The following is a 13,787-nucleotide window of genomic DNA, read 5'->3' as shown; positions in this document are numbered from 1 at the left end:
GTAAAAATGGCATCAAAATCTTCATTAAACACAATTTTATAAGGTGGAAATAACTTGAACCATAGTTTACAAAATAATTTGAAAAGTGTTTGAAATGCTTTGAGATCTCTTCCATATAACATGCTTTCTACACAAACTTTTAAATGTGTGTGGGCATTTTTCAGTATACCAGGAGATATGCTGCCAATCAGGATTGTATAGCATAGCTAAAAAAAAAAAAAATCAATCCAAAGAAGTAAAAACCAGCTCTCAAAGGGATGACAAATGATTAGTGTAGCTCAGTGTTTTGCTTGTATCAAAATAGTTGTTCTCAGAGGACAGCAGTATACCAGGAGTGGAGTAGCAGCCTAGTAGTTAGAGCAGTGGGCTATGATCCAGGGAAACTAAGGTTCAAATCCTATTGCTGTGCCTTGTGGCAAGTCACTGGGCAAGTCACTTCACCCTCTCCATTGCCTCAGGTACAAACTTAGTTTGTAAACCTTCTGGGGATAGGGAAATACCTACAGTACCTGAATGTAATCCGCTTTGAAGTGCTGGTGGATGATGTCATATGGATCAGTGTGATGTTTTGTTTTCTATGCTCTACCTCACATATGTGAGCAGTCTTGCATTTTGGCTGTCTTGTGGGCTCCTCTCAACTTGGTATATAGCAAACTAAAGAAGGTGGCTAAGGAGAAATGGGTGAGTTCTTAGGAGGACTAAATATCCTGCTGGCCTTTGAGAACAGCTATTATAGGTGAGCAACATTTGCTTTCTCTAGAGAAAAAACGATATTCTATCCTTACAGGTGGAGAATCCATAGCCACAAGTTGCCCTGAACAAAAAGGGGAAAACAACAGTGCAAACAGTTGTAAGCCACTTTGGGCAATCATTTTATGTTTGATAAGGCAGGGTATACATTTGATATAACTAGTAAAAAGGTTTCTCCTAGGACAAGCAGGATGGTAGTCCTCACAGATGGGTGACAATCAGATGGAGCCTAGCACGGAAAAATTTTGTCAAAGTTTCTAGACGCTTTGACTGGCACACTGAGCATGCCCAGCATGCCACTATCCATGCATCCACTTAAGGTGCCCCTTCAGTCTCTTCTTTTCTATGGTGCATTTGCCTCGCAGTTTTAAAGCTCAGCTCTTCAGAGTATTTTTGTTTTTCCCGGTTCTTCTCCGTCCAAATACCAGATCCCTCTATCTGGACGGTGTCTCCTCCTCGACGTTGTAGGTTGAATTTTTATTCCTCCTTTGCGGTCTCTCGGTATGTGGCGCCGATTGTTCTTTTCTTTCATGGAATCGTCTGGTTTTCGCCGGTGCCCCCAATGCCCACGGACCATGTCCATCATGGATCCACATGAGGTTTGTATGCCTGGGGGCATCACACAACATCAGAGGGTGTCAGCTGTGCGACCAGATGACCACCAAGGGCTGTCGTGAACATCTTGATAAAATGGAGACTTTTTTGGTTCCAAGAAGTCTGATCCATCCAAGCCTGCGTTGGAATAGACGCCTTGGGGTCGAAGGGAACCGTTTGATATGCTTTCCCTCTCCACACCCCTGGTGGCATCATCTAAGGACCGTGGAGATGGTGACCGCTCTTCCATGGTCTCTCCACTTTCAAGAGCATCAGGATCCTCAGCTTCCTTGGCACTGGGGAAGGACCAGGCCGAGCATCGTGGGAGATCCCAGAAACACAGACACCGGTCACAATCGACGCATGGCACCAGTCCCAGAGCAGCATCGGTGGCTGCCGTGCTGCCACTGAAGTGACCCCGTGGCGAAGAGGTCCAACCCTCTGACAGGCCTGGGAGTCCCAGGAGTTCCCCACCAATACTGGTGCCGGGTACCATGCCTCCTCGGAGCTCCAAGGAAGTGCCAGTGACACCTCACCCCCCCGCCCCCCTCCATCAATCCTGTCCCCACAGGACTTCTAGGAGGAGCTGGACTGCAGGGGTGCAGTTTGCGGTACTCGAGCCCTACAGAGCATTGAACCGCCCCTGCAACTGGCCCCCCACACTGGTGCCAGCACCCACGCCATCCATTCTAGCTCCTCTGCTCGAACATCTGGATGTCCCTCTTGGAGCACTCCTGACGCAATGTTACCCGAGGGACCCTCTGTTCCCCAGCGGCCACCGATGCTCCCCTCGGGTGCAATGCCCATCATTGGGTCCTCTGAGGAGGAAGATGTGCACTGACCGCCGGCGCCGTCCAGTGCAGCAGTTCCGAGGCCTTCGCTTCTTGAGCCTTTGCCTGGGCCGTCCAGCCTCCTGCAACCCTCAGTGCCCCAACTCCACCAGGGCCATTGGCCCCATCGGTGCATTCGGTTCCCTTGAGGCCCTCTGTGCCGAGGTCCAGGGAGATTTGTGCTGACCTCACCTGCGTAGGCCCCACGGGGACTTCAGTGAGAGATGACTCTTCAGAGTCTTCCTCAGAGATTTCAGATGATCCTCTCTCAGAGCCTTCGCCCCCAAAGGAAAGGTGTTGGCCTCCCCCGGAGGACCTCTCCTTCGTGAGCTTTGTAGGGACCTTGGCCGAGACTATCCCCCCTTCCAGCTTCTCACAGAGGAGGATGCGTGGCATAAGATGTTAGAGGCCCTATAATCTGTTGATGCCCCGAAGGAGATAGTGACTGTTCCCATTCACATTATTTTTTAGGACTTCCTTCTTTGGATGTGGGAACATCTGCTATCCATCGCTCCTGTAAATAGGAAGGCGGATGCCACATATTTGGTACAACAGGCCTTGGGCTTCGAGAGGCGCCATCTACCCCACCAGTCTGTGGTAGTGGAGTCTGCTCTTAAACAGGCTAAACGCTCCCGCATCCACGCCTCAGCCCCTTCAGGGTGAGAGCATAGGGAGCTTGATGCCTTGGGCAGAAAGGTTTTTCAGGGCGCCATGCTCATTGCTTGGATAGCCTCTTACCTTTTACATGACTCAGTACAATAGGAACTTATGGAAGCAGGTCCAAGAACTTGCAGAATATCTCAGAGCAGCAGCAGGAATCGTCCACTATCATGCAACAAGGTTTCGAAGCAGGAAAACATGAGGTAAGGATCCACCTACGATGTCTTTGGGGCCGCTGCCAGAGTAGCCGCCATGGACATCGGTGCCCGTAGTATGACCTAGCTCCTTGCTTCCGACCTAAGGCTAATGGTCTAGGAGAAACTGGCTGACCTGTACAGGAGAGAATCTTTTTGGGGACAAGGTCAGGGATGTGGTAGCCCAGCTGAAGAAGTACCATGAAACCCTTCAACAGCTATCCACCAATGCTTCGGACCTGCTGTCCTCTGTACGGAAACCTCCCCAACCCAGTTCAAGGAGGTCTTTCTATAGGCAGAGGAAATATCCCCCTGCCTCCCAGTCTTGCATGCTCCGCACTGCTTCCAGGGGCCGCTCCTGCCAACAGAGAACTCCTAGGCCCCAGCCGGCCCCCCAACAGGCCTCGGCTATGGGGTTTTGACTGGAGGCGAGGGAGCATGAGTCATCAGCACGTCGTACCCCTGCCAACCAACCCCTTAGTGGGGGGCAGACTTCTCTGCTTTGCCCATTGTTGGTCCATCACCTCGGACTGATGGATCCTCACTATTGTCCGTCAAGGGTATCGACTGAACTTCAGAGAAATCCCGGAGGACTGTCCCCTGAGTCCATCATCCGCCCAACAGGACATACTTCTTGCAGAGCTCTCTGCCCTCCTGCAGGTGGAAGCAGTAGAACCCATTCCCCGTCACCACCAGGGTCGAGGGTTCTATTTGAGATATTTCCTGATATCCAAGAGAACTGGGAGCTTGCACCACATTCTCAATTTTAGGGAGCTGAAACAATTCCTCAGAAAGGAAAAGTTCAAAATGGTTTCACTGGGTACTCTGATCCCCTGCTCAAAGAGGGGGACTGGCTCTTCTCCCTCGACCTCAAGGATGCCAATGCCCACATCACAATCTTTCCCAGAGACAGGAAGTATCTACACTTTGTGGTGGGGAAGGCTCACTATCAATACAGAGTACTGCCATTTGGTTTGGCCTCAGCCCCTTGAGTCTTCACCAAATGCCTGGCAGTGGTGGCAGCGTACCTCAGACGGCGGGCGGTGCATGTCTTCCCTTACCTAGACGACTGGCTGATCAAAAGCGACTCCCAAGCAGGAGCACTGGATGCTTTGGCCTTGACTAAGCAGGTGCTGGAGTCTCTGGGATTTATCAACTACCCGAATATCCACCTCTGCCTGTCTCCCCAGCTGGACTTCATAGGAGCCAGACTGGACACAGCTCAGGCAAAAGCATTCTTGCCCCGCCCTTGCTAGCAGCCTTGCTGCGCAACAGTCGGTGCGTGAGTGCTCGCCTACGGCTTCGCTTGCTGGGCCACATGGCAGCCTCTGTTCATGTTGCCCCATTAGCCCGTCTCTGCAGGCGCAGAGCACAATGGACATTATGATCTCAATGGCAGCAGGCATCCCAGGACCTTGAGGCCCATGTCTCTGACATGCAATCTCTGAGTATCTCTCTATCCTGGTGGGAGTCTCTCTCCAATCTGGAGCGGGGAGTTCCCTTCCAGATTGCCCTGCCTCAAAAGGTGCTTACCACCGATGCCTCTCCCTAGGGCTGGGGGGCCCATGTAGACAACCTCCATACACATGGTCAATGGTCTGCTGAAGAAGTTCTGCGTCAGATAAATGTCTTGGAGCTTCAGGCAATGCGTTATGCACTTTGGGCGTTCCGCGACCACTTGTCCCACAAAGCGGTCCTGATCTGAGTGTACTATCAGGTTGCAATGTGGTATGTCAACAAGCAAGGAGGCAAGGAATCGCTCCTCCTTTGCCAAGAGGCTGTGCAGATCTGGTCCTGGGTTCTGTCACAAGGGATGTCCCTGCGAGCTATATACCTGCCAGAACGCTGAATGTGATGGCGGATCGTCTAAGCCACTCTTTTCACCCGCACGAGTGGTCGCTGGCAAAGTGGCAGCGCGGATCTTCCGCCTGTGGGGAACTCTGGATGTGGACCGTTCGCCTTCCTGTTCAACTGTAAGGTAAGCAATTTTTGCTCCCTATTCAAAATGGATGGCCATCCACCCACCGATGCCATCCAAACCTCTGGCACCCTGTGCCATCCAAACCTCTGGGCATTAGCCTTGGTGGTGTGGATGTTGAGGGCCTAGTCCTTCAGCCCCTAGCTCTCTCAGTGTCACCCAGGTACTGGTAGCTTCCAGGAAGCCTTCCATTAGGAAGTCTTACAAGTTGAAGTGGAAGAGGTTCTCAGTGTGGTGTGCGGGGCATGGATTACATCCATTTACTTGCCCATTTCCCAGGTTCTTGGACTACTTGTGGCACCTTTCAGAGGCCAGATGTAAAACCACCTCGGTCAGAGTCCATCTGAGCGCGATTGGTGCTTACCATCGGGGTGTTTCCGGTACACTCATCTCAGTAATTCGCTTCATGTGGGGGCTTGCTGCAGCTAAAACCGCCTCTGCAGCCCCCTGTGGTTTCTTGGGATCTCAACATTGTGCTGGCACAGCTCATGCTTCCTCCTTTTGAGCCTATGCACACCTGTGAGCTGAAATTCCTCACCTGGAAGGTCCTCTTCCTAGTGGTGGTTACTTCGGCTCATAGAGTGTGCGAGGTTCAGGCCTTGGTGACGAACCCATCCTACATGAAATTTTTACATGATTGAATGGTCCTCCATACACATCCCAGGTTCCTACCTAAGGTTGTGACTGATTTTCATCTTAATCAGTCCATTGTGTTGCCCACCTTTTTTCCGAGACCCCTTTCTTATCAGGGGGAATGGGCTTTGTATACACTGGATTGCAAGAGAGCTCTGCCTTTTACTTAGAATGCTCAGCAGGCCATAGATAGTCTGCCCAGCTGTTCATCTCTTTCGATAAGAACAGACTGGGGGTTGCGGTGGGTAAACAGACCTTATCCAACTGGCTTGCAGACTACATCTCATTCTGCTACGCACAATCGGGCCTTCAGCTAGAAACCCGAGTTAAAGCACACTCTGTGAGGGTCATGGCGGCAGTGGTCCCAGTTGCCGAGATCTGCAGGGCTGTGACATGGAGCTCCCTACACACATTTGCTGCCCATTACTGCTTGGACAAGGATGTTCGACAAGATGGGAAATTCAGCCAATCTGTCCTGTACAACCTCTTCCAGACTTAAACCCAACTCTTCTTACCAAGGACCCTCTACTAGAGACCAGCTGTCTCCCTACCTTTCATCAGTACCTCAATTCTTTTTGTGCCTGTTAGCACCTTGTTTAGTACGTGTTGGTCTTTGTTGCCTGGAACAGCTTGGAGCTTGGTATTCACCCATCTGTAAGGACAACCATCCTGCTTGCCCTATGAGATAGCGCAGTTGCTTACCTGTAACAAGTGTTCCCCTAGGACAGCAGGATGTTAGTACTCAGGAAATCCACCCATCACCCCGCGGAGTTGGGTTCCCTTGTGTTCTTATTTTCATTTTCACTCGTATTTTGCTATGTTACGAGACTGAAGGGGACCTCGAGTGGACGCGCGGATAGTGGCATACTGGGCATGCTCAATGTGCCAGTCAAAGCTTCTAGAAACTAACAAAAGTTTTCTGTGCCGGGCTCCATCTGATGATGTCACCCATCTGTGAGAACTAACATCCTCACAGCAACTGCGCTTGTTGTTGGCTACAGGCCATTTTTTTTTTTTTTTTTACAGCAGTGGTTCTCAACCCTGTCCTGGGGACTCCCCCAGCCAGTCGGGTTTTCAGGATATCCACAATGAATATGCATGAGAGAAAATTTGCATGTTATGGAGGCAGTGTATGCAAATTTTCTCTCATGCATATTCATTGTGGATATCCTGAAAACCCGACTGGCTGGGGGGGGGGGGGGGCCCAGGACAGGGTTGAGAACCACTGTTTTACAGCAACATGGAAATAACAAAAAATGGGTCCTAGGGGAGATGGAGTTGGATTCTAAATCTCAGATTGACCAAATCTACTGCTGCATAGAGAATCCATATCCAAACAGTAATGATATATGAATGTGTAGAAGGAATTCCAAGTCACATTCTTATGAATTTCTTCCATGCAGGTTGATTTCAGGTGGGCCACAGATGCCACTATGGCTCTACTATTATGAGCCCTGACATGCTCTTCCAGAGTCAAGCCTGCCTAGGCGTAATAGAAAGAGATGCAATCTGCAATCCAATTAAACAATGTGAGAGAGTGCCCTATAGAAACCTTCAGAACACTTGAAGAGCTAGTCCCAGCAGTCTGAGCCCAGTCCACCTTAACACAGGGCATTCTGGGTGCAGGGTGTCTCCTCTGAGCAGGAATAAAGTGTAGGCTCAGGAGAGCAAGACAGACCCTGGGGAGAAAGGGAAGGTAGCTCATTAAACATAACTGATCTATTGAAGTTCTTCTGCTATTATACTGTGAGGTAAGCAGTCATATTCTGTTTTTTTTGGTGTAAAGAATAAAAATTGTGCAAGAGGAAACCTGGAGACCAGACTGTGATTCTGTCTTCCAGCCAGCTCATGCTCTGTGACATATGATGTCAGGTTGGGGATTTTCTGCACTAAGTGACTGTACAGGCAAAAGTCCAAGCCTCCTAATTTTCAGTGGAGCACAGGATTTGGTGAGAGAGGTAACAGTGGTGGGGCGGCTTGGCAATAGTGATCATAATATGATCAAATCTGAGTTAATGACTGGAAGGGGGACAGTAAGCAAATCTACGGCTCTCATGCTAAACTTTCAAAAGGGAAACATTGAGAAAATGAGAAAAAAAGTTAGAAAAAAAACTGAAAGGAGCAGCTACAAAGGTAAAAAGTGTGCAAGAGGCGTGGTCATTGTTAAAAAAATACCATCCTAGAAGCACAGTCCAGATGTATTCCACACATTAAGAAAGGTGGAAAGGCAGCAAAACGATCACCGGCATGGTTAAAAGGGGAGGTGAAAGAAGCTATTTTAGCCAAAAGATCTTCATTCAAAAATTGGAAGAAGGATCAAAGAGAAGAAAATAGGATAATGCATAAGCATTGGCAAGTTAAATGTAAGACATTGATAAGACAGGCTAAGAGAGATTTTGAAAAGAAGTTGGCCATAGAGGCAAAAACTCACAGTAAAAACTTTTTAAAATATATCCGAAGCTGAAAGCAGATTAAATGGACAATTTTCTCAGTGGAAGGGAGTGGGCAGTGGAGTGCCTCAGGGATCTGTATTGCGACCCGCACTTTTCAATATATTTATAAATGATCTGGAAAGAAATATGACGAGTGAGGTAATCAAATCTGCAGATGATACAAAATTGTTCAGAGTAGTTAAATCACAAGCAGATTGTGATAAATTGCAGGAAGACCTTGTGAGACTGGAAAATTGGGCATCGAAATGGCAGATGAAATTTAATGTGGATAAGTGCAAGGTGATGCATATAGGGAAAAATAACCCATGCTATAGTTACACAATGTTAGGTTCCATATTAGGAGTTACCACCCAAGAAAGATCTAGGCGTCATAGTGGATAACATATTGAAATCACCGGCTCAGTGCGCTGCAGCAGTCAAAAAAGCAAACAGAATGTTGGGAATTATTAGAAAGGGAATTTTATTTTTATTTATTTATTTATTATTTTGTTATACCGACTTTCTTGACAGAAATCAAATCAAACCGGTTTACAATTAACAATGTGTGATAGGAAGAGAGAATTAATGGTGAATAAAACAGAAAATGTCATAATGCCTCTGTATTGCTCCATGGTGAGATCACACCTTGAATACTGTGTACAATTCTGGTTGCCACATCTCAAAAAAGATAATAGTTGCAATGGAGAAGGTACAGAGAATGGCGACCAAAATGATAAAGGGAATGGAACAGCTCCCCTATGAGGAAAGGCTAAAGAGTTTAGGACTTTTCAGCTTGGAGAAGAGATGGCTAAGGGGGGATATGATAGAGGTGCTTAAAATCATGAGAGGTCTAGAACAGGTAGATGTGAATCATTTACTCTTTCGGATAATAGAAAGACTAGGGGGCACTCCATGAAGTTAGCATGTGGCACATTTTAAGCTAATAGGAGAAAGTTCTTTTTCACTCAATTAAACTCTAGAATTTGTTGCTAGAGGATATGGTTAGTGCAGTTAGTGTAGCTGTGTTTAAAAAAGGAATGGATAAGTTCTTGGAGGAGAAGTACATTACCTGCTATTAAGTTGACTTAGAAAATAGCCACTGCTATTACTAGCAACAGTAACATGGAATATACGTAGTTTTTGGGTACTTGCCAGGGTCTTATGGCCTGGATTGGCCACTGTTGGAAAAAGTATGCTGGGCTTGATGGACCCTTGGTCTGACCCAGTATGGCATGTTCTTATGCTCCTAAGAGTGTCTAAAGAGAGGATTTGTTGAAAGGTCTGTACTAGGAAGAAATAATTTTTTTGGAGAAAGGTTTGCTCTAAATAGCGCACAGAGAAACACTGGTGTAAAGCGTACAGACAAAAAGAACCCTGTAGAGATTTTATTTTCCTGGGACCTCACAAACCACATTCAGTTCAGCAAAAGATCAAGGGGGCTATCCTTGCCTGTATGGTCACAGTGAGTAAGGGCCAAAAAAGGCCAACAGGTTTTATTTATTTTCTTATCCCTGGAGAGTTACATACAGGGGTTTATTTCCTGCAAGGAAAAGAAGGAAAAGAAGCCAAAGGGCTTAAGAGGAGTACACTAATTTACTTCTGTATTGTGGGAGTTCCCCCATTCTCGAGAGCCAGGGGAGAGGGAGAATCTGAGCCTCGAGGCCTGGCAGCTGGAGAGAACAGCCAGGCTACTAGGGACAATGTCCCCTGCCAAGTGTTCAGATCAGGCAGATTGATTGATTGCCTGGAGCATACGGAGAAGGAGGGCCAGAACTTACTGGAGGAGATAGATGAATTGCTGGTGCAGTGCTATCCCGAGTTGAGCGAACTGGGGCAAGATGCGCAGAAGACCCTGGTTGGTCTGAAACAGAGGAAGCACAGCACCTTGGTGAGGTACAGATTTGGAACTGTAACCTCCCAGAGCATTAAAAGCAGGAAGCCACAAAAAGGAGTGCAAGCCAGCTTTGTCAAGGTTGACCTGGGTCACCACAGACACTGGTCTGAAGAAGGCATGGCCATAGATGCTGGCAAAGCATCAGTAGAGCCAGTGGTGATTAATGTTGACCAGGGGCAAAGCATCAAGGGAGTCCAGCCCAGTCAAGGTGGAGAAGCCAAAGGGACCAACTCCATTCTGAAGAGTTCCGGAAACCCTGGAGCCTGTGAGAATATCCCCCAGTTTGGACACAGAGGCAGCAGTGAATCGGAAGACTGAGCATCTGTAGCTGAGCAAAAGTCACTTTCCCACCAACAATGATAAACAAGAAAGAAAAGAATGTCGATGGGGCTTGGAAATACAGGCTTGTCTATAGTATGGAGAGAATTCAGAGACTGCTCTGCTGGAACAAATAGAACAAAAGCCAGAAGGACTGAAGTCCTATGCAATGCTGCGAACAGGAGGGCAGTACCCTTCTAATATGGCTATCCTACTCACTGAGGGAGGTATGGCACAGAAAGCAGAGGGGATAAAGCCAGAACAAGAGGTCATCATGGAGGTGGTAGTAAGGTCGGGAGCCCAGAGGTCTAGCAGATGAAGTTTCCAGATTGTTTTGGGGAAAATTGGTCCACTACCCATCAGCAAGAGAAAGACTGAGAAAGCCAGGACTGGTGAAGAAATGGAGTTTTTGGAAATTCGGCAAGGGGAGGTCAAGATGTCAGTAGAGACTAGTGAAATGGACATTCTGGGGAACTGGACTCTGGGGTTAACCAGGGTGGATCACCCAGAGAACCAAGAGGGCTTGAGGGGCTTTAAGAAGGCCTCATATATAAACACAGAAGGTGGGGGGGAAGGGTACCTCAGGAGAAGAGGAAGCTATCTTTGATATAGAGAATCCCCAGCAGGTAAAGTGCTGGGCATTTCAAGGGTTGGAACTTTGTATCTGAAGGTAGGAGGGGATAAGAATAGGAATGAGGTTGCTCCAAATTGAGAAAAGTTCCAAGGAAAAGTGAGGCAGGGTTCTATGGCGAGACAGTCTAGTAGGGGCAGGTGCTCAATTGGGTTACACTGAGCTGAGGGAGAGAGTACCCTATAGAAACCCTGAGAACACCTTAAGAGACCGGTCCCAGCAGTCTGGGCTTGGTCCGCCTTAACACAGAGCATTTTGGGTGCAGGGTGACCTCTCAGAGCCTGCATGGGTAACAGATTGCCTTTCTGGACCAAGAATTTTGTTCATCAACTGATCTCCGAAAGCCTTCAGAGGGTTTGAGATTGCCCTTAGTTCCTGTAATGTGCGTGAAGCTTTTCTTTAGCAGACCAAAGGATCTTGGAGTAGAGTGAAGCTCCTCTCCACGAGTTCCTTAACCCAGACTGGATGTGTCAAATTACACAATTTTAACAAAACCTTAATGCCACTCAGTGCACCGTCTAGGCAAGATATGGCAGAGCAAAAAATACAAAGAAACTTCTAAGTCAACAAAAAAATCTGTCTAAGCTCTGTCAGATGATGTCAACTACTTGCAAGGACAGAATATCCTGCTTGTCCTCATAGAAATGGATTTACAGATAAACTACAATTTATCTTATGACAAGTAGGAATAATGAATCCCATTTACTATGTTACTCATGGGACTAAAGAAAATTGATTACCTATAAAAGGTGCTCTCAGAGGACAACAGTATAAACAGTTGCACACAAATGACATCATATGACAGCAGGGACATGGAGCACATCCACCAGTATTCTGAAAAAGCTTAGAAAGATTTTCCAGTATGTGTGGAATTATGTGCAGCCACCAACTTATGGAGGTCCCTCTGTTTTGTATATTAGCTGAACAGTGAAAACAACTACAGCAGAAAAGGAGAGGTTGTGTATGATTGATCGTCCTATTATTCTTGAAGGTCACCTGTTAAAGGTAAGCAACTTTGCTTTCTCTAATGAAAAGCAGGATGAACACTGATAAACCAAAGGGTTTGGGCACCAGGCTGGGGGGGGGGGACGGGACGGGACACGACACATCTGCTGACAGCAGATGTAGGTGCCGCTATGGGGAGGCCTGAGTGACTGCCAGTGGATCCCATCCCACCGGCAGTTGAAAAGATGGGAGAGTGTCTGCGTGCTGGAGCACCCCATCCCACCAGAGGCTGAAAAATGAAAAGAGGTGGCATAACAGGACTCCACCGGAACAGAAAATGAAGCCCAGCAGCCCTTCATATCACTTGTCTTTTGTGCCAACCCAGAGGTATTAAAAACTCACAGGGCTAGCATTTTCTCTATGCTGATGCCACAATGCCCAAGATCAGCATTAAAAAGTGAATATTAAATATCATGGGGCCGGCACAGAGGATGAGTAGTAGAATATACTCCTGCAGAAATGGATTGGTTTCTCCCCAAAAGGCATGTGGTAGTGGCAGCAGCAGCGAAGGAGTGAGAGAGGCTCCGGAGCTCCCAGCAAGCAAGAGAGGGAAGACCGCTTTGAGTGTTTGAAAATTAATGGGAGCTTGCCTGGGGGCTGTGTGGGAGTGAAAGCTATTTGTGAGCGTGTGTGTGTCTGTGGGGAGCCGCCAGCGAGAGCGCGTAGAGTCAGAAGAGCCTAGGTGTGCACGCGTGTGTGTACAGCGAGAGTGTGCATGCGGGGGGAGACAGTGAGAGCTTGCGCGCAAGCCAGTGAGATTGCGCGTGTGTGTGTATATGCCAGTGAGAGCATATGTGTGAGCAGCGTACCAGTGAGAGCTCATACATGTGTTTGTGTGAGCATGCCAGTGAGAGCATGTGTGTTTGTGTGAGAGCCATTGAAAGTAAAAGCATATGTGTGTGTATGAGGGAATCTGTGGGAATAAATGCCTGTGTGTACATAAGGGAGAGGCTGAAAGCCTGTGCATGAGAGTTTATGCGTGTCTGTGAGAGAGAGGATTGTTGTCGTGTGTGAGAGGGAGACAGGTTAAAGTTTGTGTTCATTCTCCCTTCTCCCTCCAGCCCCTAACCCTCAACAATCTCAGGGTGACTGGAAGCAGAGTTCCCAAGTATGGACAAGCCAGGAATTTTTTTTATCCTTATTAGCTTTTAATTACTGCATGGTGCTTGATGTATCTACTATTTTGAATTGTTTTATTAGTGCTTGGGAATTTAAAAGAAAATGTAATGATTAATTATTGTATGTTATTCTATTCATCAGCAGTTTTGAAATATGTATTCTTTTATTAGTAGGGTTTTACTGTTATTCATGTTTTATATTTCGTGATTTTATTGTTTGATGGTCATGTTTCTATATTTCCATTGTTACAGTGTAGACAGAGTTTGGCTTCTTCAGGTTTCCATTTTAGTTTTTGTCTGCGTATTTCTGATTCTAAATTGTGGACCTTTATTCTGTATTTGATGAGTGTGTCTCTGCTCTGCACATGTGAGCAAGGTAATAGATTCTTATAACAAAGTGTCCATGTAGGGATCTATAGCAATTGGGTTTGTTCTATTTCCCTAAAATGTAGTATACTAGTATTCTGGGACCCAGTGTAATTTATTTATAGTGTTGCTTTTTCACAGGTAGGGTTGCTGTTTGATGTCCTTGGCGATTGCCAAGGATTGCCACAGATTTTGAGTGTCTTTTTTTAAGGGTTTTGTATTACTTCACAATGTGTCTGGCAGTGGAACGTGTTTGTGCTGCTGTTACTGGAGTGACAGATTTTGAAAATAATTTTTTTTGTACACTGAGTTGTAAGCTCCATTGTTGGGGGCATTTCTGTGAAGGTGCCGTTTTATTACAGAACAGGATGTGCAGGATTTATA

General features: G+C 47.1%; 1 protein-coding gene across 6 annotated transcripts in view; it reads right to left on the bottom strand.

Moving 5' to 3' along the window:
• JMJD1C (jumonji domain containing 1C) overlaps positions 1-13,787 on the bottom strand; it is a 597,281-nt gene that overhangs the window by 112,593 nt on the left and 470,901 nt on the right. The window lies entirely within an intron of this gene.

This window comes from Rhinatrema bivittatum, chromosome 7 (genome assembly GCF_901001135.1).
Source record: "Rhinatrema bivittatum chromosome 7, aRhiBiv1.1, whole genome shotgun sequence".
Lineage (NCBI taxonomy): Eukaryota > Metazoa > Chordata > Amphibia > Gymnophiona > Rhinatrematidae > Rhinatrema > Rhinatrema bivittatum.
This window is presented reverse-complemented; position numbering and strand designations above follow the sequence as displayed.